Genomic DNA, 27,036 nt, shown 5'->3' on the forward strand with positions numbered 1-27,036 from the left:
ATGTGAGGTCAAGGAAACTTCCCGAAACGCTAGAATTTAAGTAGGATACGCCATATACACTATTAAAAACCCACTTAGAGAAGTTGGCAACGCTATGCTATTTTCTTTGGGAATAAGGAAATCTAATGCAGACTCTGTCCTCAGAAGGAAACCAGACACAGGATTTTTAAGACAAGAGAGGATTTGGAGCTTAAAGATTTTTCTTTGGATTGATACACTAATGTTGACATTGTTGTGTGATAATTACTAAATTGTAAAATTTTGACTTATTTAAAGAAGCTGTGACTAAAGCCGAGTTTGTGAATATTTTGAAAACATCACTTTTTGCCTACATATTTTTCTCGATACAATTCATCTTCTGGTGAATAAATTCTTCATTGGAACTATGTAAACAAAGTCACTCATGCCGACTCTTCTAAATTAAAATTAATTGCACCTGGAAATGCCAGGGATTGAACCCGGGGCCTCATACATGCAAAGCATGCGCTCTACCACTGAGCTACATCCCCATTACATTGCTGCAGCATTACAGAACACGACACACAAATAGAACCTCGGCTCATTCGAAAAAATAGCCTTGTCTATTTTTTTTTAATAAAGTTCGTCTGAGGACTGTAGATTGCAAAATAGTTAAAAGCCTCAGATGTATATTAACAGAGGTAATAGTTGGACACATTTAACCACATCCAATGATTGTTTAGGACTCCTAGCCTACGTATGGTAACTTAGTGTCAATTGTTATATCAGATGGCTTAAATGCCCTTCCATTTATGACTTTATTGGTCAAAATATGAAGTTCTTCACTAAGTATATCATCTTCTTATCCAAAAATTATCCTCTTTTACTAGGGGAATGAGGACCTATAATCGATTTACTGACACCTCATGGACACCAGGCACCAGATTTTCTGAGACAGCAGTGAACAGGATCTTAGCAGATGTTTAATTAAGTTTGCTCACTCAACTCTAAATTGTTCAAAATCAAAACCTGAATTGCATTTTCTTTTTGGCTAAACGTTCCAAGCTGTGGAAGGAGCTATGTTGGACTCTTTTCTAAAACATCAGCCTTGAAACAATTTTAATAAAGCTTCTGTAGCCAAAGAAATGAAATTCTCATGAGAAGTCACTAAAACTACGAATGTGAGGTCAAGGAAACTTCCCGAAACTCTAGAATTTAAGTAGGATACGCCATATACACTATTAAAAACCCACTTAGAGAAGTTGGCAACGCTATGCTATTTTCTTTGGGAATAAGGAAATCTAATGCAGACTCTGTCCTCAGAAGGAAACCAGACACAGGATTTTTAAGACAAGAGAGGATTTGGAGCTTAAAGATTTTTCTTTGGATTGATACACTAATGTTGACATTGTTGTGTGATAATTACTAAATTGTAAAATTTTTACTTATTTAAAGAAGCTGTGACTAAAGCCGAGTTTGTGAATATTTTGAAAACATCACTTTTTGCCTACATATTTTTCTCGATACAATTCATCTTCTGGTGAATAAATTCTTCATTGGAACTATGTAAACAAAGTCACTCATTCCGACTCTTCTAAATTAAAATTAATTGCACCTGGAGATGCCGGGGATTGAACCCGGGGCCTCATACATGCAAAGCATGCGCTCTACCATGGAGCTACATCCCCATTACCTTGCTGCAGCATTACAGAACACGACACACAAATAGAACCTCGGCTCATTCGAAAAAATAGCCTTGTCTATTTTTTTTTAATAAAGTTCGTCTGAGGACTGTAGATTGCAAAATAGTTAAAAGCCTCAGATGTATATTAACAGAGGTAATAGTTGGACACATTTAACCACATCCAATGATTGTTTAGGACTCCTAGCCTACGTATGGTAACTTAGTGTCAATTGTTATATCAGATGGCTTAAATGCCCTTCCATTTATGACTTTATTGGTCAAAATATGAAGTTCTTCACTAAGTATATCATCTTCTTATCCAAAAATTATCCTCTTTTACTAGGGGAATGAGGACCTATAATCGATTTACTGACACCTCATGGACACCAGGCACCAGATTTTCTGAGACAGCAGTGAACAGGATCTTAGCAGATGTTTAATTAAGTTTGCTCACTCAACTCTAAATTGTTCAAAATCAAAACCTGAATTGCATTTTCTTTTCGGCTAAACGTTCCAAGCTGTGGAAGGAGCTATGTTGGACTCTTTTCTAAAACATCAGCCTTGAAACAATTTTAATAAAGCTTCTGTAGCCAAAGAAATGAAATTCTCATGAGAAGTCACTAAAACTACGAATGTGAGGTCAAGGAAACTTCCCGAAACGCTAGAATTTAAGTAGGATACGCCATATACACTATTAAAAACCCACTTAGAGAAGTTGGCAACGCTATGCTATTTTCTTTGGGAATAAGGAAATCTAATGCAGACTCTGTCCTCAGAAGGAAACCAGACACAGGATTTTTAAGACAAGAGAGGATTTGGAGCTTAAAGATTTTTCTTTGGATTGATACACTAATGTTGACATTGTTGTGTGATAATTACTAAATTGTAAAATTTTGACTTATTTAAAGAAGCTGTGACTAAAGCCGAGTTTGTGAATATTTTGAAAACATCACTTTTTGCCTACATATTTTTCTCGATACAATTCATCTTCTGGTGAATAAATTCTTCATTGGAACTATGTAAACAAAGTCACTCATGCCGACTCTTCTAAATTAAAATTAATTGCACCTGGAAATGCCAGGGATTGAACCCGGGGCCTCATACATGCAAAGCATGCGCTCTACCACTGAGCTACATCCCCATTACATTGCTGCAGCATTACAGAACACGACACACAAATAGAACCTCGGCTCATTCGAAAAAATAGCCTTGTCTATTTTTTTTTAATAAAGTTCGTCTGAGGACTGTAGATTGCAAAATAGTTAAAAGCCTCAGATGTATATTAACAGAGGTAATAGTTGGACACATTTAACCACATCCAATGATTGTTTAGGACTCCTAGCCTACGTATGGTAACTTAGTGTCAATTGTTATATCAGATGGCTTAAATGCCCTTCCATTTATGACTTTATTGGTCAAAATATGAAGTTCTTCACTAAGTATATCATCTTCTTATCCAAAAATTATCCTCTTTTACTAGGGGAATGAGGACCTATAATCGATTTACTGACACCTCATGGACACCAGGCACCAGATTTTCTGAGACAGCAGTGAACAGGATCTTAGCAGATGTTTAATTAAGTTTGCTCACTCAACTCTAAATTGTTCAAAATCAAAACCTGAATTGCATTTTCTTTTCGGCTAAACGTTCCAAGCTGTGGAAGGAGCTATGTTGGACTCTTTTCTAAAACATCAGCCCTGAAACAATTTTAATAAAGCTTCTGTAGCCAAAGAAATGAAATTCTCATGAGAAGTCACTAAAACTACAAATGTGAGGTCAAGGAAACTTCCCGAAACTCTAGAATTTAAGTAGGATACGCCATATACACTATTAAAAACCCACTTAGAGATGTTGGCAACGCTATGCTATTTTCTTTGGGAATAAGGAAATCTAATGCAGACTCTGTCCTCAGAAGGAAACCAGACACAGGATTTTTAAGACAAGAGAGGATTTGGAGCTTAAAGATTTTTCTTTGGATTGATACACTAATGTTGACATTGTTGTGTGATAATTACTAAATTGTAAAATTTTGACTTATTTAAAGAAGCTGTGACTAAAGCCGAGTTTGTGAATATTTTGAAAACATCACTTTTTGCCTACATATTTTTCTTGATACAATTCATCTTCTGGTGAATAAATTCTTCATTGGAACTATGTAAACAAAGTCACTCATGCCGACTCTTCTAAATTAAAATTAATTGCACCTGGAAATGCCGGGGATTGAACCCGGGGCCTCATACATGCGAAGCATGCGCTCTACCACTGAGCTACATCCCCATTACATTGCTACAGTTGTACAGAACACGACACACAAATAGAACCTCGGCTCATTCGAAAAAATAACCTTGTCGATTTTTTTTTAATAAAGTTCGTCTGAGGACTGTAGATTGCAAAATAGTTAAAAGCCTCAGATGTATATTAACAGAGGTAATAGTTGGACACATTTAACCACATCCAATGATTGTTTAGGACTCCTAGCCTACGTATGGTAACTTAGTGTCAATTGTTATATCAGATGGCTTAAATGCCCTTCCATTTATGACTTTATTGGTCAAAATATGAAGTTCTTCACTAAGTATATCATCTTCTTATCCAAAAATTATCCTCTTTTACTCGGGGAATGAGGACCTATAATCGATTTACTGACACCTCATGGACACCAGGCACCAGATTTTCTGAGACAGCAGTGAACAGGATCTTAGCAGATGTTTAATTAAGTTTGCTCACTCAACTCTAAATTGTTCAAAATCAAAACCTGAATTGCATTTTCTTTTCGGCTAAACGTTCCAAGCTGTGGAAGGAGCTATGTTGGACTCTTTTCTAAAACATCAGCCTTGAAACAATTTTAATAAAGCTTCTGTAGCCAAAGAAATGAAATTCTCATGAGAAGTCACTAAAACTACGAATGTGAGGTCAAGGAAACTTCCCGAAACTCTAGAATTTAAGTAGGATACGCCATATACACTATTAAAAACCCACTTAGAGAAGTTGGCAACGCTATGCTATTTTCTTTGGGAATAAGGAAATCTAATGCAGACTCTGTCCTCAGAAGGAAACCAGACACAGGATTTTTAAGACAAGAGAGGATTTGGAGCTTAAAGATTTTTCTTTGGATTGATACACTAATGTTGACATTGTTGTGTGATAATTACTAAATTGTAAAATTTTGACTTATTTAAAGAAGCTGTGACTAAAGCCGAGTTTGTGAATATTTTGAAAACATCACTTTTTGCCTACATATTTTTCTCGATACAATTCATCTTCTGGTGAATAAATTCTTAATTGGAACTATGTAAACAAAGTCACTCATGCCGACTCTTCTAAATTAAAATTAATTGCACACGGAGATGCCGGGGATTGAACCCGGGTCCTCATACATGCAAAGCATGCGCTCTACCACTCTACCATTACATTGCTGCAGCGTTACAGAACACGACACACAAATAGAACCTCGGCTCATTCGAAAAAATAGCCTTGTCTATTTTTTTTTTAATAAAGTTCGTCTGAGGACTGTAGATTGTAAAATAGTTAAAAGCCTCAGATGTATATTAACAGAGGTAATAGTTGGACACATTTAACCACATCCAATGATTGTTTAGGACTCCTAGCCTACGTATGGTAACTTAGTGTCAATTGTTATATCAGATGGCTTAAATGCCCTTCCATTTATGACTTTATTGGTCAAAATATGAAGTTCTTCACTAAGTATATCATCTTCTTATCCAAAAATGATCCTCTTTTACTCGGGGAATGAGGACCTATAATCGATTTACAGACACCTCATGGACACCAGGCACCAGATTTTCTGAGACAGCAGTGAACAGGATCTTAGCAGATGTTTAATTAAGTTTGCTCACTCAACTCTAAATTGTTCAAAATCAAAACCTGAATTGCATTTTCTTTTCGGTTAAACGTTCCAAGCTGTGGAAGGAGCTATGTTGGACTCTTTTCTAAAACATCAGCCTTGAAACAATTTTAATAAAGCTTCTGTAGCCAAAGAAATGAAATTCTCATGAGAAGTCACTAAAACTACGAATGTGAGGTCAAGGAAACTTCCCGAAACTCTAGAATTTAAGTAGGATACGCCATATACACTATTAAAAACCCACTTAGAGAAGTTGGCAACGCTATACTATTTTCTTTGGGAATAAGGAAATCTAATGCAGACTCTGTCCTCAGAAGGAAACCAGACACAGGATTTTTAAGACAAGAGAGGATTTGGAGCTTAAAGATTTTTCTTTGGATTGATACACTAATGTTGACATTGTTGTGTGATAATTACTAAATTGTAAAATTTTGACTTATTTAAAGAAACTGTGAATAAAGCCGAGTTTGTGAATATTTTGAAAACATCACTTTTTGCCTACATATTTTTCTCGATACAATTCATCTTCTGGTGAATAAATTCTTCATTGGAACTATGTAAACAAAGTCACTCATGCCGACTCTTCTAAATTAAAATTAATTGCACCTGGAAATGCCGGGGATTGAACCCGGGGCCTCATACATGCAAAGCATGCGCTCTACCACTGAGCTACATCCCCATTACATTGCTGCAGCATTACAGAACACGACACACAAATAGAACCTCGGCTCATTCGAAAAAATAGCCTTGTCAATTTTTTTTTAATAAAGTTCGTCTGAGGACTGTAGATTGCAAAATAGTTAAAAGCCTCAGATGTATATTAACAGAGGTAATAGTTGGACACATTTAACCACATCCAATGATTGTTTAGGACTCCTAGCCTACGTATGGTAACTTAGTGTCAATTGTTATATCAGATGGCTTAAATGCCCTTCCATTTATGACTTTATTGGTCAAAATATGAAGTTCTTCACTAAGTATATCATCTTCTTATCCAAAAATTATCCTCTTTTACTCGGGGAATGAGGACCTATAATCGATTTACTGACACCTCATGGACACCAGGCACCAGATTTTCTGAGACAGCAGTGAACAGGATCTTAGCAGATGTTTAATTAAGTTTGCTCACTCAACTCTAAATTGTTCAAAATCAAAACCTGAATTGCATTTTCTTTTCGGCTAAACGTTCCAAGCTGTGGAAGGAGCTATGTTGGACTCTTTTCTAAAACATCAGCCTTGAAACAATTTTAATAAAGCTTCTGTAGCCAAAGAAATGAAATTCTCATGAGAAGTCACTAAAACTACGAATGTGAGGTCAAGGAAACTTCGCGAAACGCTAGAATTTAAGTAGGATACGCCATATACACTATTAAAAACCCACTTAGAGAAGTTAAGACAAGAGAGGATTTGGAGCTTAAAGATTTTTCTTTGGATTGATACACTAATGTTGACATTGTTGTGTGATAATTACTAAATTGTAAAATTTTGACTTATTTAAAGAAGCTGTGACTAAAGCCGAGTTTGTGAATATTTTGAAAACATCACTTTTTGCCTACATATTTTTCTCGATACAATTCATCTTCTGGTGAATAAATTCTTCATTGGAACTATGTAAACAAAGTCACTCATGCCGACTCTTCTAAATTAAAATTAATTGCACATGGAGATGCCGGGGATTGAACCGGGTCCTCATACATGCAAAGCATGCGCTCTACAACTGAGCTACATCCTCATTACATTGCTGCAGCGTTACAGAACACGACACACAAATAGAACCTCGGCTCATTCGAAAAAATAGCCTTGTCTATTTTTTTTTTAATAAAGTTCGTCTGAGGACTGTAGATTGTAAAATAGTTAAAAGCCTCAGATGTATATTAACAGAGGTAATAGTTGGACACATTTAACCACATCCAATGATTGTTTAGGACTCCTAGCCTACGTATGGTAACTTAGTGTCAATTGTTATATCAGATGGCTTAAATGCCCTTCCATTTATGACTTTATTGGTCAAAATATGAAGTTCTTCACTAAGTATATCATCTTCTTATCCAAAAATGATCCTCTTTTACTCGGGGAATGAGGACCTATAATCGATTTACTGACACCTCATGGACACCAGGCACCAGATTTTCTGAGACAGCAGTGAACAGGATCTTAGCAGATGTTTAATTAAGTTTGCTCACTCAACTCTAAATTGTTCAAAATCAAAACCTGAATTGCATTTTCTTTTCGGTTAAACGTTCCAAGCTGTGGAAGGAGCTATGTTGGACTCTTTTCTAAAACATCAGCCTTGAAACAATTTTAATAAAGCTTCTGTAGCCAAAGAAATGAAATTCTCATGAGAAGTCACTAAAACTACGAATGTGAGGTCAAGGAAACTTCCCGAAACTCTAGAATTTAAGTAGGATACGCCATATACACTATTAAAAACCCACTTAGAGAAGTTGGCAACGCTATGCTATTTTCTTTGGGAATAAGGAAATCTAATGCAGACTCTGTCCTCAGAAGGAAACCAGACACAGGATTTTTAAGACAAGAGAGAATTTGGAGCTTAAAGATTTTTCTTTGGATTGATACACTAATGTTGACATTGTTGTGTGATAATTACCAAATTGTAAAATTTTGACTTATTTAAAGAAACTGTGAATAAAGCCGAGTTTGTGAATATTTTGAAAACATCACTTTTTGCCTACATATTTTTCTCGATACAATTCATCTTCTGGTGAATAAATTCTTCATTGGAACTATGTAAACAAAGTCACTCATGCCGACTCTTCTAAATTAAAATTAATTGCACCTGGAAATGCCGGGGATTGAACCCGGGGCCTCATACATGCAAAGCATGCGCTCTACCACTGAGTTACATCCCCATTACATTGCTGCAGTATTACAGAACACGACACACAAATAGAACCTCGGCTCATTCGAAAAAATAGCCTTGTCAATTTTTTTTTAATAAAGTTCGTCTGAGGACTGTAGATTGCAAAATAGTTAAAAGCCTCAGATGTATATTAACAGAGGTAATAGTTGGACACATTTAACCACATCCAATGATTGTTTAGGACTCCTAGCCTACGTATGGTAACTTAGTGTCAATTGTTATATCAGATGGCTTAAATGCCCTTCCATTTATGACTTTATTGGTCAAAATATGAAGTTCTTCACTAAGTATATCATCTTCTAATCCAAAAATTATCCTCTTTTACTCGGGGAATGAGGACCTATAATCGATTTACTGACACCTCATGGACACCAGGCACCAGATTTTCTGAGACAGCAGTGAACAGGATCTTAGCAGATGTTTAATTAAGTTTGCTCACTCAACTCTAAATTGTTCAAAATCAAAACCTGAATTGCATTTTCTTTTCGGCTAAACGTTCCAAGCTGTGGAAGGAGCTATGTTGGACTCTTTTCTAAAACATCAGCCTTGAAACAATTTTAATAAAGCTTCTGTAGCCAAAGAAATGAAATTCTCATGAGAAGTCACTAAAACTACGAATGTGAGGTCAAGGAAACTTCCCGAAACGCTAGAATTTAAGTAGGATACGCCATATACACTATTAAAAACCCACTTAGAGAAGTTGGCAACGCTATGCTATTTTCTTTGGGAATAAGGAAATCTAATGCAGACTCTGTCCTCAGAAGGAAACCAGACACAGGATTTTTAAGACAAGAGAGGATTTGGAGCTTAAAGATTTATCTTTGGATTGATACACTAATGTTGACATTGTTGTGTGATAATTACTAAATTGTAAAATTTTGACTTTATTGGTCAAAATATGTAGTTCTTCACTAAGTATATCATCTTCTTATCCAAAAATTATCCTCTTTTACTCGGGGAATGAGGACCTATAATCGATTTACTGACACCTCATGGACACCAGGCACCAGATTTTCTGAGACAGCAGTGAACAGGATCTTAGCAGATGTTTAATTAAGTTTGCTCACTCAACTCTAAATTGTTCAAAATCAAAACCTGAATTGCATTTTCTTTTCGGCTAAACGTTCCAAGCTGTGGAAGGAGCTATGTTGGACTCTTTTCTAAAACATCAGCCTTGAAACAATTTTAAGAAAGCTTCTGTAGCCAAAGAAATGAAATTCTCATGAGAAGTCACTAAAACTACGAATGTGAGGTCAAGGAAACTTCCCGAAACTCTAGAATTTAAGTAGGATACGCCATATACACTATTAAAAACCCACTTAGAGAAGTTGGCAACGCTATGCTATTTTCTTTGGGAATAAGGAAATCTAATGCAGACTCTGTCCTCAGAAGGAAACCAGACACAGGATTTTTTAAGACAAGAGAGGATTTGGAGCTTAAAGATTTATCTTTGGATTGATACACTAATGTTGACATTGTTGTGTGATAATTACTAAATTGTAAAATTTTGACTTTATTGGTCAAAATATGAAGTTCTTCACTAAGTATATCATCTTCTTATCCAAAAATTATCCTCTTTTACTCGGGGAATGAGGACCTATAATCGATTTACTGACACCTCATGGACACCAGGCACCAGATTTTCTGAGACAGCAGTGAACAGGATCTTAGCAGATGTTTAATTAAGTTTGCTCACTCAACTCTAAATTGTTCAAAATCAAAACCTGAATTGCATTTTCTTTTCGGCTAAACGTTCCAAGCTGTGGAAGGAGCTATGTTGGACTCTTTTCTAAAACATCAGCCTTGAAACAATTTTAATAAAGCTTCTGTAGCCAAAGAAATGAAATTCTCATGAGAAGTCACTAAAACTACGAATGTGAGGTCAAGGAAACTTCCCGAAACGCTAGAATTTAAGTAGGATACGCCATATACACTATTAAAAACCCACTTAGAGAAGTTGGCAACGCTATGCTATTTTCTTTGGGAATAAGGAAATCTAATGCAGACTCTGTCCTCAGAAGGAAACCAGACACAGGATTTTTAAGACAAGAGAGGATTTGGAGCTTAAAGATTTTTCTTTGGATTGATACACTAATGTTGACATTGTTGTGTGATAATTACTAAATTGTAAAATTTTGACTTTATTGGTCAAAATATGAAGTTCTTCACTAAGTATATCATCTTCTTATCCAAAAATTATCCTCTTTTACTCGGGGAGTGAGGACCTATAATCGATTTACTGACACCTCATGGACACCAGGCACCAGATTTTCTGAGACAGCAGTGAACAGGATCTTAGCAGATGTTTAATTAAGATTGCTCACTCAACTCTAAATTGTTCAAAATCAAAACCTGAATTGCATTTTCTTTTCGGCTAAACGTTCCAAGCTGTGGAAGGAGCTATGTTGGACTCTTTTCTAAAACATCAGCCTTGAAACAATTTTAATAAAGCTTCTGTAGCCAAAGAAATGAAATTCTCATGAGAAGTCACTAAAACTACGAATGTGAGGTCAAGGAAACTTCCCGAAACTCTAGAATTTAAGTAGGATACGCCATATACACTATTAAAAACCCACTTAGAGAAGTTGGCAACGCTATGCTATTTTCTTTGGGAATAAGGAAATCTAATGCAGACTCTGTCCTCAGAAGGAAACCAGACACAGGATTTTTAAGACAAGAGAGGATTTGGAGCTTAAAGATTTTTCTTTGGATTGATACACTAATGTTGACATTGTTGTGTGATAATTACTAAATTGTAAAATTTTGACTTATTTAAAGAAGCTGTGACTAAAGCCGAGTTTGTGAATATTTTGAAAACATCACTTTTTGCCTACATATTTTTCTCGATACAATTCATCTTCTGGTGAATAAATTCTTCATTGGAACTATGTAAACAAAGTCACTCATTCCGACTCTTCTAAATTAAAATTAATTGCACCTGGAGATGCCGGGGATTGAACCCGGGGCCTCATACATGCAAAGCATGCGCTCTACCATGGAGCTACATCCCCATTACCTTGCTGCAGCATTACAGAACACGACACACAAATAGAACCTCGGCTCATTCGAAAAAATAGCCTTGTCTATTTTTTTTTAATAAAGTTCGTCTGAGGACTGTAGATTGCAAAATAGTTAAAAGCCTCAGATGTATATTAACAGAGGTAATAGTTGGACACATTTAACCACATCCAATGATTGTTTAGGACTCCTAGCCTACGTATGGTAACTTAGTGTCAATTGTTATATCAGATGGCTTAAATGCCCTTCCATTTATGACTTTATTGGTCAAAATATGAAGTTCTTCACTAAGTATATCATCTTCTTATCCAAAAATTATCCTCTTTTACTAGGGGAATGAGGACCTATAATCGATTTACTGACACCTCATGGACACCAGGCACCAGATTTTCTGAGACAGCAGTGAACAGGATCTTAGCAGATGTTTAATTAAGTTTGCTCACTCAACTCTAAATTGTTCAAAATCAAAACCTGAATTGCATTTTCTTTTCGGCTAAACGTTCCAAGCTGTGGAAGGAGCTATGTTGGACTCTTTTCTAAAACATCAGCCTTGAAACAATTTTAATAAAGCTTCTGTAGCCAAAGAAATGAAATTCTCATGAGAAGTCACTAAAACTACGAATGTGAGGTCAAGGAAACTTCCCGAAACGCTAGAATTTAAGTAGGATACGCCATATACACTATTAAAAACCCACTTAGAGAAGTTGGCAACGCTATGCTATTTTCTTTGGGAATAAGGAAATCTAATGCAGACTCTGTCCTCAGAAGGAAACCAGACACAGGATTTTTAAGACAAGAGAGGATTTGGAGCTTAAAGATTTTTCTTTGGATTGATACACTAATGTTGACATTGTTGTGTGATAATTACTAAATTGTAAAATTTTGACTTATTTAAAGAAGCTGTGACTAAAGCCGAGTTTGTGAATATTTTGAAAACATCACTTTTTGCCTACATATTTTTCTCGATACAATTCATCTTCTGGTGAATAAATTCTTCATTGGAACTATGTAAACAAAGTCACTCATGCCGACTCTTCTAAATTAAAATTAATTGCACCTGGAAATGCCAGGGATTGAACCCGGGGCCTCATACATGCAAAGCATGCGCTCTACCACTGAGCTACATCCCCATTACATTGCTGCAGCATTACAGAACACGACACACAAATAGAACCTCGGCTCATTCGAAAAAATAGCCTTGTCTATTTTTTTTTAATAAAGTTCGTCTGAGGACTGTAGATTGCAAAATAGTTAAAAGCCTCAGATGTATATTAACAGAGGTAATAGTTGGACACATTTAACCACATCCAATGATTGTTTAGGACTCCTAGCCTACGTATGGTAACTTAGTGTCAATTGTTATATCAGATGGCTTAAATGCCCTTCCATTTATGACTTTATTGGTCAAAATATGAAGTTCTTCACTAAGTATATCATCTTCTTATCCAAAAATTATCCTCTTTTACTAGGGGAATGAGGACCTATAATCGATTTACTGACACCTCATGGACACCAGGCACCAGATTTTCTGAGACAGCAGTGAACAGGATCTTAGCAGATGTTTAATTAAGTTTGCTCACTCAACTCTAAATTGTTCAAAATCAAAACCTGAATTGCATTTTCTTTTCGGCTAAACGTTCCAAGCTGTGGAAGGAGCTATGTTGGACTCTTTTCTAAAACATCAGCCCTGAAACAATTTTAATAAAGCTTCTGTAGCCAAAGAAATGAAATTCTCATGAGAAGTCACTAAAACTACAAATGTGAGGTCAAGGAAACTTCCCGAAACTCTAGAATTTAAGTAGGATACGCCATATACACTATTAAAAACCCACTTAGAGATGTTGGCAACGCTATGCTATTTTCTTTGGGAATAAGGAAATCTAATGCAGACTCTGTCCTCAGAAGGAAACCAGACACAGGATTTTTAAGACAAGAGAGGATTTGGAGCTTAAAGATTTTTCTTTGGATTGATACACTAATGTTGACATTGTTGTGTGATAATTACTAAATTGTAAAATTTTGACTTATTTAAAGAAGCTGTGACTAAAGCCGAGTTTGTGAATATTTTGAAAACATCACTTTTTGCCTACATATTTTTCTTGATACAATTCATCTTCTGGTGAATAAATTCTTCATTGGAACTATGTAAACAAAGTCACTCATGCCGACTCTTCTAAATTAAAATTAATTGCACCTGGAAATGCCGGGGATTGAACCCGGGGCCTCATACATGCGAAGCATGCGCTCTACCACTGAGCTACATCCCCATTACATTGCTACAGTTGTACAGAACACGACACACAAATAGAACCTCGGCTCATTCGAAAAAATAACCTTGTCGATTTTTTTTTAATAAAGTTCGTCTGAGGACTGTAGATTGCAAAATAGTTAAAAGCCTCAGATGTATATTAACAGAGGTAATAGTTGGACACATTTAACCACATCCAATGATTGTTTAGGACTCCTAGCCTACGTATGGTAACTTAGTGTCAATTGTTATATCAGATGGCTTAAATGCCCTTCCATTTATGACTTTATTGGTCAAAATATGAAGTTCTTCACTAAGTATATCATCTTCTTATCCAAAAATTATCCTCTTTTACTCGGGGAATGAGGACCTATAATCGATTTACTGACACCTCATGGACACCAGGCACCAGATTTTCTGAGACAGCAGTGAACAGGATCTTAGCAGATGTTTAATTAAGTTTGCTCACTCAACTCTAAATTGTTCAAAATCAAAACCTGAATTGCATTTTCTTTTCGGCTAAACGTTCCAAGCTGTGGAAGGAGCTATGTTGGACTCTTTTCTAAAACATCAGCCTTGAAACAATTTTAATAAAGCTTCTGTAGCCAAAGAAATGAAATTCTCATGAGAAGTCACTAAAACTACGAATGTGAGGTCAAGGAAACTTCCCGAAACTCTAGAATTTAAGTAGGATACGCCATATACACTATTAAAAACCCACTTAGAGAAGTTGGCAACGCTATGCTATTTTCTTTGGGAATAAGGAAATCTAATGCAGACTCTGTCCTCAGAAGGAAACCAGACACAGGATTTTTAAGACAAGAGAGGATTTGGAGCTTAAAGATTTTTCTTTGGATTGATACACTAATGTTGACATTGTTGTGTGATAATTACTAAATTGTAAAATTTTGACTTATTTAAAGAAGCTGTGACTAAAGCCGAGTTTGTGAATATTTTGAAAACATCACTTTTTGCCTACATATTTTTCTCGATACAATTCATCTTCTGGTGAATAAATTCTTAATTGGAACTATGTAAACAAAGTCACTCATGCCGACTCTTCTAAATTAAAATTAATTGCACACGGAGATGCCGGGGATTGAACCCGGGTCCTCATACATGCAAAGCATGCGCTCTACCACTCTACCATTACATTGCTGCAGCGTTACAGAACACGACACACAAATAGAACCTCGGCTCATTCGAAAAAATAGCCTTGTCTATTTTTTTTTTAATAAAGTTCGTCTGAGGACTGTAGATTGTAAAATAGTTAAAAGCCTCAGATGTATATTAACAGAGGTAATAGTTGGACACATTTAACCACATCCAATGATTGTTTAGGACTCCTAGCCTACGTATGGTAACTTAGTGTCAATTGTTATATCAGATGGCTTAAATGCCCTTCCATTTATGACTTTATTGGTCAAAATATGAAGTTCTTCACTAAGTATATCATCTTCTTATCCAAAAATGATCCTCTTTTACTCGGGGAATGAGGACCTATAATCGATTTACAGACACCTCATGGACACCAGGCACCAGATTTTCTGAGACAGCAGTGAACAGGATCTTAGCAGATGTTTAATTAAGTTTGCTCACTCAACTCTAAATTGTTCAAAATCAAAACCTGAATTGCATTTTCTTTTCGGTTAAACGTTCCAAGCTGTGGAAGGAGCTATGTTGGACTCTTTTCTAAAACATCAGCCTTGAAACAATTTTAATAAAGCTTCTGTAGCCAAAGAAATGAAATTCTCATGAGAAGTCACTAAAACTACGAATGTGAGGTCAAGGAAACTTCCCGAAACTCTAGAATTTAAGTAGGATACGCCATATACACTATTAAAAACCCACTTAGAGAAGTTGGCAACGCTATACTATTTTCTTTGGGAATAAGGAAATCTAATGCAGACTCTGTCCTCAGAAGGAAACCAGACACAGGATTTTTAAGACAAGAGAGGATTTGGAGCTTAAAGATTTTTCTTTGGATTGATACACTAATGTTGACATTGTTGTGTGATAATTACTAAATTGTAAAATTTTGACTTATTTAAAGAAACTGTGAATAAAGCCGAGTTTGTGAATATTTTGAAAACATCACTTTTTGCCTACATATTTTTCTCGATACAATTCATCTTCTGGTGAATAAATTCTTCATTGGAACTATGTAAACAAAGTCACTCATGCCGACTCTTCTAAATTAAAATTAATTGCACCTGGAAATGCCGGGGATTGAACCCGGGGCCTCATACATGCAAAGCATGCGCTCTACCACTGAGCTACATCCCCATTACATTGCTGCAGCATTACAGAACACGACACACAAATAGAACCTCGGCTCATTCGAAAAAATAGCCTTGTCAATTTTTTTTTAATAAAGTTCGTCTGAGGACTGTAGATTGCAAAATAGTTAAAAGCCTCAGATGTATATTAACAGAGGTAATAGTTGGACACATTTAACCACATCCAATGATTGTTTAGGACTCCTAGCCTACGTATGGTAACTTAGTGTCAATTGTTATATCAGATGGCTTAAATGCCCTTCCATTTATGACTTTATTGGTCAAAATATGAAGTTCTTCACTAAGTATATCATCTTCTTATCCAAAAATTATCCTCTTTTACTCGGGGAATGAGGACCTATAATCGATTTACTGACACCTCATGGACACCAGGCACCAGATTTTCTGAGACAGCAGTGAACAGGATCTTAGCAGATGTTTAATTAAGTTTGCTCACTCAACTCTAAATTGTTCAAAATCAAAACCTGAATTGCATTTTCTTTTCGGCTAAACGTTCCAAGCTGTGGAAGGAGCTATGTTGGACTCTTTTCTAAAACATCAGCCTTGAAACAATTTTAATAAAGCTTCTGTAGCCAAAGAAATGAAATTCTCATGAGAAGTCACTAAAACTACGAATGTGAGGTCAAGGAAACTTCGCGAAACGCTAGAATTTAAGTAGGATACGCCATATACACTATTAAAAACCCACTTAGAGAAGTTAAGACAAGAGAGGATTTGGAGCTTAAAGATTTTTCTTTGGATTGATACACTAATGTTGACATTGTTGTGTGATAATTACTAAATTGTAAAATTTTGACTTATTTAAAGAAGCTGTGACTAAAGCCGAGTTTGTGAATATTTTGAAAACATCACTTTTTGCCTACATATTTTTCTCGATACAATTCATCTTCTGGTGAATAAATTCTTCATTGGAACTATGTAAACAAAGTCACTCATGCCGACTCTTCTAAATTAAAATTAATTGCACATGGAGATGCCGGGGATTGAACCGGGTCCTCATACATGCAAAGCATGCGCTCTACAACTGAGCTACATCCTCATTACATTGCTGCAGCGTTACAGAACACGACACACAAATAGAACCTCGGCTCATTCGAAAAAATAGCCTTGTCTATTTTTTTTTTAATAAAGTTCGTCTGAGGACTGTAGATTGTAAAATAGTTAAAAGCCTCAGATGTATATTAACAGAGGTAATAGTTGGACACATTTAACCACATCCAATGATTGTTTAGGACTCCTAGCCTACGTATGGTAACTTAGTGTCAATTGTTATATCAGATGGCTTAAATGCCCTTCCATTTATGACTTTATTGGTCAAAATATGAAGTTCTTCACTAAGTATATCATCTTCTTATCCAAAAATGATCCTCTTTTACTCGGGGAATGAGGACCTATAATCGATTTACTGACACCTCATGGACACCAGGCACCAGATTTTCTGAGACAGCAGTGAACAGGATCTTAGCAGATGTTTAATTAAGTTTGCTCACTCAACTCTAAATTGTTCAAAATCAAAACCTGAATTGCATTTTCTTTTCGGTTAAACGTTCCAAGCTGTGGAAGGAGCTATGTTGGACTCTTTTCTAAAACATCAGCCTTGAAACAATTTTAATAAAGCTTCTGTAGCCAAAGAAATGAAATTCTCATGAGAAGTCACTAAAACTACGAATGTGAGGTCAAGGAAACTTCCCGAAACTCTAGAATTTAAGTAGGATACGCCATATACACTATTAAAAACCCACTTAGAGAAGTTGGCAACGCTATGCTATTTTCTTTGGGAATAAGGAAATCTAATGCAGACTCTGTCCTCAGAAGGAAACCAGACACAGGATTTTTAAGACAAGAGAGAATTTGGAGCTTAAAGATTTTTCTTTGGATTGATACACTAATGTTGACATTGTTGTGTGATAATTACCAAATTGTAAAATTTTGACTTATTTAAAGAAACTGTGAATAAAGCCGAGTTTGTGAATATTTTGAAAACATCACTTTTTGCCTACATATTTTTCTCGATACAATTCATCTTCTGGTGAATAAATTCTTCATTGGAACTATGTAAACAAAGTCACTCATGCCGACTCTTCTAAATTAAAATTAATTGCACCTGGAAATGCCGGGGATTGAACCCGGGGCCTCATACATGCAAAGCATGCGCTCTACCACTGAGTTACATCCCCATTACATTGCTGCAGTATTACAGAACACGACACACAAATAGAACCTCGGCTCATTCGAAAAAATAGCCTTGTCAATTTTTTTTTAATAAAGTTCGTCTGAGGACTGTAGATTGCAAAATAGTTAAAAGCCTCAGATGTATATTAACAGAGGTAATAGTTGGACACATTTAACCACATCCAATGATTGTTTAGGACTCCTAGCCTACGTATGGTAACTTAGTGTCAATTGTTATATCAGATGGCTTAAATGCCCTTCCATTTATGACTTTATTGGTCAAAATATGAAGTTCTTCACTAAGTATATCATCTTCTAATCCAAAAATTATCCTCTTTTACTCGGGGAATGAGGACCTATAATCGATTTACTGACACCTCATGGACACCAGGCACCAGATTTTCTGAGACAGCAGTGAACAGGATCTTAGCAGATGTTTAATTAAGTTTGCTCACTCAACTCTAAATTGTTCAAAATCAAAACCTGAATTGCATTTTCTTTTCGGCTAAACGTTCCAAGCTGTGGAAGGAGCTATGTTGGACTCTTTTCTAAAACATCAGCCTTGAAACAATTTTAATAAAGCTTCTGTAGCCAAAGAAATGAAATTCTCATGAGAAGTCACTAAAACTACGAATGTGAGGTCAAGGAAACTTCCCGAAACGCTAGAATTTAAGTAGGATACGCCATATACACTATTAAAAACCCACTTAGAGAAGTTGGCAACGCTATGCTATTTTCTTTGGGAATAAGGAAATCTAATGCAGACTCTGTCCTCAGAAGGAAACCAGACACAGGATTTTTAAGACAAGAGAGGATTTGGAGCTTAAAGATTTATCTTTGGATTGATACACTAATGTTGACATTGTTGTGTGATAATTACTAAATTGTAAAATTTTGACTTTATTGGTCAAAATATGTAGTTCTTCACTAAGTATATCATCTTCTTATCCAAAAATTATCCTCTTTTACTCGGGGAATGAGGACCTATAATCGATTTACTGACACCTCATGGACACCAGGCACCAGATTTTCTGAGACAGCAGTGAACAGGATCTTAGCAGATGTTTAATTAAGTTTGCTCACTCAACTCTAAATTGTTCAAAATCAAAACCTGAATTGCATTTTCTTTTCGGCTAAACGTTCCAAGCTGTGGAAGGAGCTATGTTGGACTCTTTTCTAAAACATCAGCCTTGAAACAATTTTAAGAAAGCTTCTGTAGCCAAAGAAATGAAATTCTCATGAGAAGTCACTAAAACTACGAATGTGAGGTCAAGGAAACTTCCCGAAACTCTAGAATTTAAGTAGGATACGCCATATACACTATTAAAAACCCACTTAGAGAAGTTGGCAACGCTATGCTATTTTCTTTGGGAATAAGGAAATCTAATGCAGACTCTGTCCTCAGAAGGAAACCAGACACAGGATTTTTTAAGACAAGAGAGGATTTGGAGCTTAAAGATTTATCTTTGGATTGATACACTAATGTTGACATTGTTGTGTGATAATTACTAAATTGTAAAATTTTGACTTTATTGGTCAAAATATGAAGTTCTTCACTAAGTATATCATCTTCTTATCCAAAAATTATCCTCTTTTACTCGGGGAATGAGGACCTATAATCGATTTACTGACACCTCATGGACACCAGGCACCAGATTTTCTGAGACAGCAGTGAACAGGATCTTAGCAGATGTTTAATTAAGTTTGCTCACTCAACTCTAAATTGTTCAAAATCAAAACCTGAATTGCATTTTCTTTTCGGCTAAACGTTCCAAGCTGTGGAAGGAGCTATGTTGGACTCTTTTCTAAAACATCAGCCTTGAAACAATTTTAATAAAGCTTCTGTAGCCAAAGAAATGAAATTCTCATGAGAAGTCACTAAAACTACGAATGTGAGGTCAAGGAAACTTCCCGAAACGCTAGAATTTAAGTAGGATACGCCATATACACTATTAAAAACCCACTTAGAGAAGTTGGCAACGCTATGCTATTTTCTTTGGGAATAAGGAAATCTAATGCAGACTCTGTCCTCAGAAGGAAACCAGACACAGGATTTTTAAGACAAGAGAGGATTTGGAGCTTAAAGATTTTTCTTTGGATTGATACACTAATGTTGACATTGTTGTGTGATAATTACTAAATTGTAAAATTTTGACTTTATTGGTCAAAATATGAAGTTCTTCACTAAGTATATCATCTTCTTATCCAAAAATTATCCTCTTTTACTCGGGGAGTGAGGACCTATAATCGATTTACTGACACCTCATGGACACCAGGCACCAGATTTTCTGAGACAGCAGTGAACAGGATCTTAGCAGATGTTTAATTAAGATTGCTCACTCAACTCTAAATTGTTCAAAATCAAAACCTGAATTGCATTTTCTTTTCGGCTAAACGTTCCAAGCTGTGGAAGGAGCTATGTTGGACTCTTTTCTAAAACATCAGCCTTGAAACAATTTTAATAAAGCTTCTGTAGCCAAAGAAATGAAATTCTCATGAGAAGTCACTAAAACTACGAATGTGAGGTCAAGGAAACTTCCCGAAACTCTAGAATTTAAGTAGGATACGCCATATACACTATTAAAAACCCACTTAGAGAAGTTGGCAACGCTATGCTATTTTCTTTGGGAATAAGGAAATCTAATGCAGACTCTGTCCTCAGAAGGAAACCAGACACAGGATTTTTAAGACAAGAGAGGATTTGGAGCTTAAAGATTTTTCTTTGGATTGATACACTAATGTTGACATTGTTGTGTGATAATTACTAAATTGTAAAATTTTGACTTATTTAAAGAAGCTGTGACTAAAGCCGAGTTTGTGAATATTTTGAAAACATCACTTTTTGCCTACATATTTTTCTCGATACAATTCATCTTCTGGTGAATAAATTCTTCATTGGAACTATGTAAACAAAGTCACTCATGCCGACTCTTCTAAATTAAAATTAATTGCACCTGGAGATGCCGGGGATTGAACCCGGGGCCTCATACATGCAAAGCATGCGCTCTACCACTGAGCTACATCCCCATTACACTGTTGCAGCATTACAGAACACGACACACAAATAGAACCTCGGCTCATTCGAAAAAATAGCCTTGTCTATTTTTTTTAATAAAGTTCGTCTGAGGACTGTAGATTGCAAAATAGTTAAAAGCCTCAGATGTATATTAACAGAGGTAATAGTTGGACACATTTAACCACATCCAATGATTGTTTAGGACTCCTAGCCTACGTATGGTAACTTAGTGTCAATTGTTATGTCAGATGGCTTAAATGCCCTTCCATTTATGACTTTATTGGTCAAAATATGAAGTTCTTCACTAAGTATATCATCTTCTTATCCAAAAATTATCCTCTTTTACTCGGGGAATGAGGACCTATAATCGATTTACTGACACCTCATGGACACCAGGCACCAGATTTTCTGAGACAGCAGTGAACAGGATCTTAGCAGATGTTTAATTAAGTTTGCTCACTCAACTCTAAATTGTTCAAAATCAAAACCTGAATTGCATTTTCTTTTCGGTTAAACGTTCCAAGCTGTGGAAGGAGCTATGTTGGACTCTTTTCTAAAACATCAGCCTTGAAACAATTTTAATAAAGCTTCTGTAGCCAAAGAAATGAAATTCTCATGAGAAGTCACTAAAACTACGAATGTGAGGTCAAGGAAACTTCCCGAAACTCTAGAATTTAAGTAGGATACGCCATATACACTATTAAAAACCCACTTAGAGAAGTTGGCAACGCTATGCTATTTTCTTTGGGAATAAGGAAATCTAATGCAGACTCTGTCCTCAGAAGGAAACCAGACACAGGATTTTTAAGACAAGAGAGGATTTGGAGCTTAAAGATTTTTCTTTGGATTGATACACTAATGTTGACATTGTTGTGTGATAATTACTAAATTGTAAAATTTTGACTTATTTAAAGAAGCTGTGACTAAAGCCGAGTTTGTGAATATTTTGAAAACATCTCTTTTTGCCTACATATTTTTCTCGATACAATTCATCTTCTGGTGAATAAATTCTTCATTGGAACTATGTAAACAAAGTCACTCATGCCGACTCTTCTAAATTAAAATTAATTGCACATGGAGATGCCGGGGATTGAACCGGGTCCTCATACATGCAAAGCATGCGCTCTACAACTGAGCTACATCCCCATTACATTGCTGCAGCGTTACAGAACACGACACACAAATAGAACCTCGGCTCATTCGAAAAAATAGCCTTGTCAATTTTTTTTTAATAAAGTTCGTCTGAGGACTGTAGATTGCAAAATAGTTAAAAGCCTCAGATGTATATTAACAGAGGTAATAGTTGGACACATTTAACCACATCCAATGATTGTTTAGGACTCCTAGCCTACGTATGGTAACTTAGTGTCAATTGTTATATCAGATGGCTTAAATGCCCTTCCATTTATGACTTTATTGGTCAAAATATGAAGTTCTTCACTAAGTATATCATCTTCTTATCCAAAAATTATCCTCTTTTACTCGGGGAATGAGGACCTATAATCGATTTACTGACACCTCATGGACACCAGGCACCAGATTTTCTGAGACAGCAGTGAACAGGATCTTAGCAGATGTTTAATTAAGTTTGCTCACTCAACTCTAAATTGTTCAAAATCAAAACCTGAATTGCATTTTCTTTTCGGCTAAACGTTCCAAGCTGTGGAAGGAGCTATGTTGGACTCTTTTCTAAAACATCAGCCTTGAAACAATTTTAATAAAGCTTCTGTAGCCAAAGAAATGAAATTCTCATGAGAAGTCACTAAAACTACGAATGTGAGGTCAAGGAAACTTCCCGAAATGCTAGAATTTAAGTAGGATACGCCATATACACTATTAAAAACCCACTTAGAGAAGTTGGCAACGCTATGCTATTTTCTTTGGGAATAAGGAAATCTAATGCAGACTCTGTCCTCAGAAGGAAACCAGACACAGGATTTTTAAGACAAGAGAGGATTTGGAGCTTAAAGATTTATCTTTGGATTGATACACTAATGTTGACATTGTTGTGTGATAATTACTAAATTGTAAAATTTTGACTTTATTGGTCAAAATATGAAGTTCTTCACTAAGTATATCATCTTCTTATCCAAAAATTATCCTCTTTTACTCGGGGAATGAGGACCTATAATCGATTTACTGACACCTCATGGACACCAGGCACCAGATTTTCTGAGACAGCAGTGAACAGGATCTTAGCAGATGTTTAATTAAGTTTGCTCACTCAACTCTAAATTGTTCAAAATCAAAACCTGAATTGCATTTTCTTTTCGGCTAAACGTTCCAAGCTGTGGAAGGAGCTATGTTGGACTCTTTTCTAAAACATCAGCCTTGAAACAATTTTAATAAAGCTTCTGTAGCCAAAGAAATGAAATTCTCATGAGAAGTCACTAAAACTACGAATGTGAGGTCAAGGAAACTTCCCGAAACTCTAGAATTTAAGTAGGATACGCCATATACACTATTAAAAACCCACTTAGAGAAGTTGGCAACGCTATGCTATTTTCTTTGGGAATAAGGAAATCTAATGCAGACTCTGTCCTCAGAAGGAAACCAGACACAGGATTTTTAAGACAAGAGAGGATTTGGAGCTTAAAGATTTATCTTTGGATTGATACACTAATGTTGACATTGTTGTGTGATAATTACTAAATTGTAAAATTTTGACTTTATTGTCAAAATATGAAGTTCTTCACTAAGTATATCATCTTCTTATCCAAAAATTATCCTCTTTTACTCGGGGAATGAGGACCTATAATCGATTTACTGACACCTCATGGACACCAGGCACCAGATTTTCTGAGACAGCAGTGAACAGGATCTTAGCAGATGTTTAATTAAGTTTGCTCACTCAACTCTAAATTGTTCAAAATCAAAACCTGAATTGCATTTTCTTTTCGGCTAAACGTTCCAAGCTGTGGAAGGAGCTATGTTGGACTCTTTTCTAAAACATCAGCCTTGAAACAATTTTAATAAAGCTTCTGTAGCCAAAGAAATGAAATTCTCATGAGAAGTCACTAAAACTACGAATGTGAGGTCAAGGAAACTTCCCGAAACTCTAGAATTTAAGAAGGATACGCCATATACACTATTAAAAACCCACTTAGAGAAGTTGGCAACGCTATGCTATTTTCTTTGGGAATAAGGAAATCTAATGCAGACTCTGTCCTCAGAAGGAAAAAAGACACAGGATTTTTAAGACAAGAGAGGATTTGGAGCTTAAAGATTTTTCTTTGGATTGATACACTAATGTTGACATTGTTGTGTGATAATTACTAAATTGTAAAATTTTGACTTTATTGGTCAAAATATGAAGTTCTTCACTAAGTATATCATCTTCTTATCCAAAAATTATCCTCTTTTACTCGGGGAATGAGGACCTATAATCGATTTACTGACACCTCATGGACACCAGGCACCAGATTTTCTGAGACAGCAGTGAACAGGATCTTAGCAGATGTTTAATTAAGTTTGCTCACTCAACTCTAAATTGTTCAAAATCAAAACCTGAATTGCATTTTCTTTTCGGCTAAACGTTCCAAGCTGTGGAAGGAGCTATGTTGGACTCTTTTCTAAAACATCAGCCTTGAAACAATTTTAATAAAGCTTCTGTAGCCAAAGAAATGAAATTCTCATGAGAAGTCACTAAAACTACGAATGTGAGGTCAAGGAAACTTCCCGAAACTCTAGAATTTAAGTAGGATACGCCATATACACTATTAAAAACCCACTTAGAGAAGTTGGCAACGCTATGCTATTTTCTTTGGGAATAAGGAAATCTAATGCAGACTCTGTCCTCAGAAGGAAACCAGACACAGGATTTTTAAGACAAGAGAGGATTTGGAGCTTAAAGATTTTTCTTTGGATTGATACACTAATGTTGACATTGTTGTGTGATAATTACTAAATTGTAAAATTTTGACTTAGTTAAAGAAGCTGTGACTAAAGCCGAGTTTGTGAATATTTTGAAAACATCACTTTTTGCATATATTTCTCGATACAATTCATCTTCTGGTGAATAAATTCTTCATTGGAACTATGTAAACAAAGTCACTCATGCCGACTCTTCTAAATTAAAATTAATTGCACCTGGAGATGCCGGGGATTGAACCCTGGGCCTCATACATGCAAAGCATGCGCTCTACCACTGAGCTACATCCCCATTACATTGCTGCAGCATTCCAGAACACGACACACAAATAGAACCTCGGCTCATTCGAAAAAATAGCCTTGTCTATTTTTTTTTAATAAAGTTCGTCTGAGGACTGTAGATTGCAAAATAGTTAAAAGCCTCAGATGTATATTAACAGAGGTAATAGTTGGACACATTTAACCACATCCAATGATTGTTTAGGACTCCTAGCCTATGTATGGTAACTTAGTGTCAATTGTTATATCAGATGGCTTAAATGCCCTTCCATTTATGACTTTATTGGTCAAAATATGAAGTTCTTCACTAAGTATATCATCTTCTTATCCAAAAATTATCCTCTTTTACTCGGGGAGTGAGGACCTATAATCGATTTACTGACACCTCATGGACACCAGGCACCAGATTTTCTGAGACAGCAGTGAACAGGATCTTAGCAGATGTTTAATTAAGATTGCTCACTCAACTCTAAATTGTTCAAAATCAAAACCTGAATTGCATTTTCTTTTCGGCTAAACGTTCCAAGCTGTGGAAGGAGCTATGTTGGACTCTTTTCTAAAACATCAGCCTTGAAACAATTTTAATAAAGCTTCTGTAGCCAAAGAAATGAAATTCTCATGAGAAGTCACTAAAACTACGAATGTGAGGTCAAGGAAACTTCCCGAAACTCTAGAATTTAAGTAGGATACGCCATATACACTATTAAAAACCCACTTAGAGAAGTTGGCAACGCTATGCTATTTTCTTTGGGAATAAGGAAATCTAATGCAGACTCTGTCCTCAGAAGGAAACCAGACACAGGATTTTTAAGACAAGAGAGGATTTGGAGCTTAAAGATTTTTCTTTGGATTGATACACTAATGTTGACATTGTTGTGTGATAATTACTAAATTGTAAAATTTTGACTTATTTAAAGAAGCTGTGACTAAAGCCGAGTTTGTGAATATTTTGAAAACATCACTTTTTGCCTACATATTTTTCTCGATACAATTCATCTTCTGGTGAATAAATTCTTCATTGGAACTATGTAAACAAAGTCACTCATGCCGACTCTTCTAAATTAAAATTAATTGCACCTGGAGATGCCGGGGATTGAACCCGGGGCCTCATACATGCAAAGCATGCGCTCTACCACTGAGCTACATCCCCATTACACTGTTGCAGCATTACAGAACACGACACACAAATAGAACCTCGGCTCATTCGAAAAAATAGCCTTGTCTATTTTTTTTAATAAAGTTCGTCTGAGGACTGTAGATTGCAAAATAGTTAAAAGCCTCAGATGTATATTAACAGAGGTAATAGTTGGACACATTTAACCACATCCAATGATTGTTTAGGACTCCTAGCCTACGTATGGTAACTTAGTGTCAATTGTTATGTCAGATGGCTTAAATGCCCTTCCATTTATGACTTTATTGGTCAAAATATGAAGTTCTTCACTAAGTATATCATCTTCTTATCCAAAAATTATCCTCTTTTACTCGGGGAATGAGGACCTATAATCGATTTACTGACACCTCATGGACACCAGGCACCAGATTTTCTGAGACAGCAGTGAACAGGATCTTAGCAGATGTTTAATTAAGTTTGCTCACTCAACTCTAAATTGTTCAAAATCAAAACCTGAATTGCATTTTCTTTTCGGCTAAACGTTCCAAGCTGTGGAAGGAGCTATGTTGGACTCTTTTCTAAAACATCAGCCTTGAAACAATTTGAATAAAGCTTCTGTAGCCAAAGAAA

At 35.9% G+C, this 27,036-nt stretch overlaps 10 non-coding genes across 10 annotated transcripts; all 10 read right to left on the reverse strand.

Annotated features, from left to right (window-relative positions):
* Window positions 1-437: 437 nt before the first annotated feature.
* On the reverse strand, window positions 438-509 carry TRNAA-UGC (transfer RNA alanine (anticodon UGC)). The gene has a single exon. It is a non-coding gene; the product is annotated as a tRNA-Ala (tRNA).
* A 2,202-nt stretch (window positions 510-2,711) lies between these two features.
* On the reverse strand, window positions 2,712-2,783 carry TRNAA-UGC (transfer RNA alanine (anticodon UGC)). Its single transcript has one exon. It is a non-coding gene; the product is annotated as a tRNA-Ala (tRNA).
* Window positions 2,784-3,848: 1,065 nt separating this feature from the next.
* On the reverse strand, window positions 3,849-3,920 carry TRNAA-CGC (transfer RNA alanine (anticodon CGC)). The gene has a single exon. It is a non-coding gene; the product is annotated as a tRNA-Ala (tRNA).
* A 2,195-nt stretch (window positions 3,921-6,115) lies between these two features.
* TRNAA-UGC (transfer RNA alanine (anticodon UGC)) lies at window positions 6,116-6,187 on the reverse strand. The gene has a single exon. It is a non-coding gene; the product is annotated as a tRNA-Ala (tRNA).
* A 6,278-nt stretch (window positions 6,188-12,465) lies between these two features.
* On the reverse strand, window positions 12,466-12,537 carry TRNAA-UGC (transfer RNA alanine (anticodon UGC)). The gene has a single exon. It is a non-coding gene; the product is annotated as a tRNA-Ala (tRNA).
* Window positions 12,538-13,602: 1,065 nt separating this feature from the next.
* Window positions 13,603-13,674, reverse strand: TRNAA-CGC (transfer RNA alanine (anticodon CGC)). Its single transcript has one exon. It is a non-coding gene; the product is annotated as a tRNA-Ala (tRNA).
* A 2,195-nt stretch (window positions 13,675-15,869) lies between these two features.
* On the reverse strand, window positions 15,870-15,941 carry TRNAA-UGC (transfer RNA alanine (anticodon UGC)). Its single transcript has one exon. It is a non-coding gene; the product is annotated as a tRNA-Ala (tRNA).
* A 5,141-nt stretch (window positions 15,942-21,082) lies between these two features.
* TRNAA-UGC (transfer RNA alanine (anticodon UGC)) lies at window positions 21,083-21,154 on the reverse strand. Its single transcript has one exon. It is a non-coding gene; the product is annotated as a tRNA-Ala (tRNA).
* A 4,079-nt stretch (window positions 21,155-25,233) lies between these two features.
* TRNAA-UGC (transfer RNA alanine (anticodon UGC)) lies at window positions 25,234-25,305 on the reverse strand. Its single transcript has one exon. It is a non-coding gene; the product is annotated as a tRNA-Ala (tRNA).
* Window positions 25,306-26,370: 1,065 nt separating this feature from the next.
* On the reverse strand, window positions 26,371-26,442 carry TRNAA-UGC (transfer RNA alanine (anticodon UGC)). The gene has a single exon. It is a non-coding gene; the product is annotated as a tRNA-Ala (tRNA).
* Between the last annotated feature and the right edge of the window lie 594 nt (window positions 26,443-27,036).

This window comes from Pelobates fuscus, chromosome 12, assembly GCF_036172605.1.
Source record: "Pelobates fuscus isolate aPelFus1 chromosome 12, aPelFus1.pri, whole genome shotgun sequence".
Lineage (NCBI taxonomy): Eukaryota > Metazoa > Chordata > Amphibia > Anura > Pelobatidae > Pelobates > Pelobates fuscus.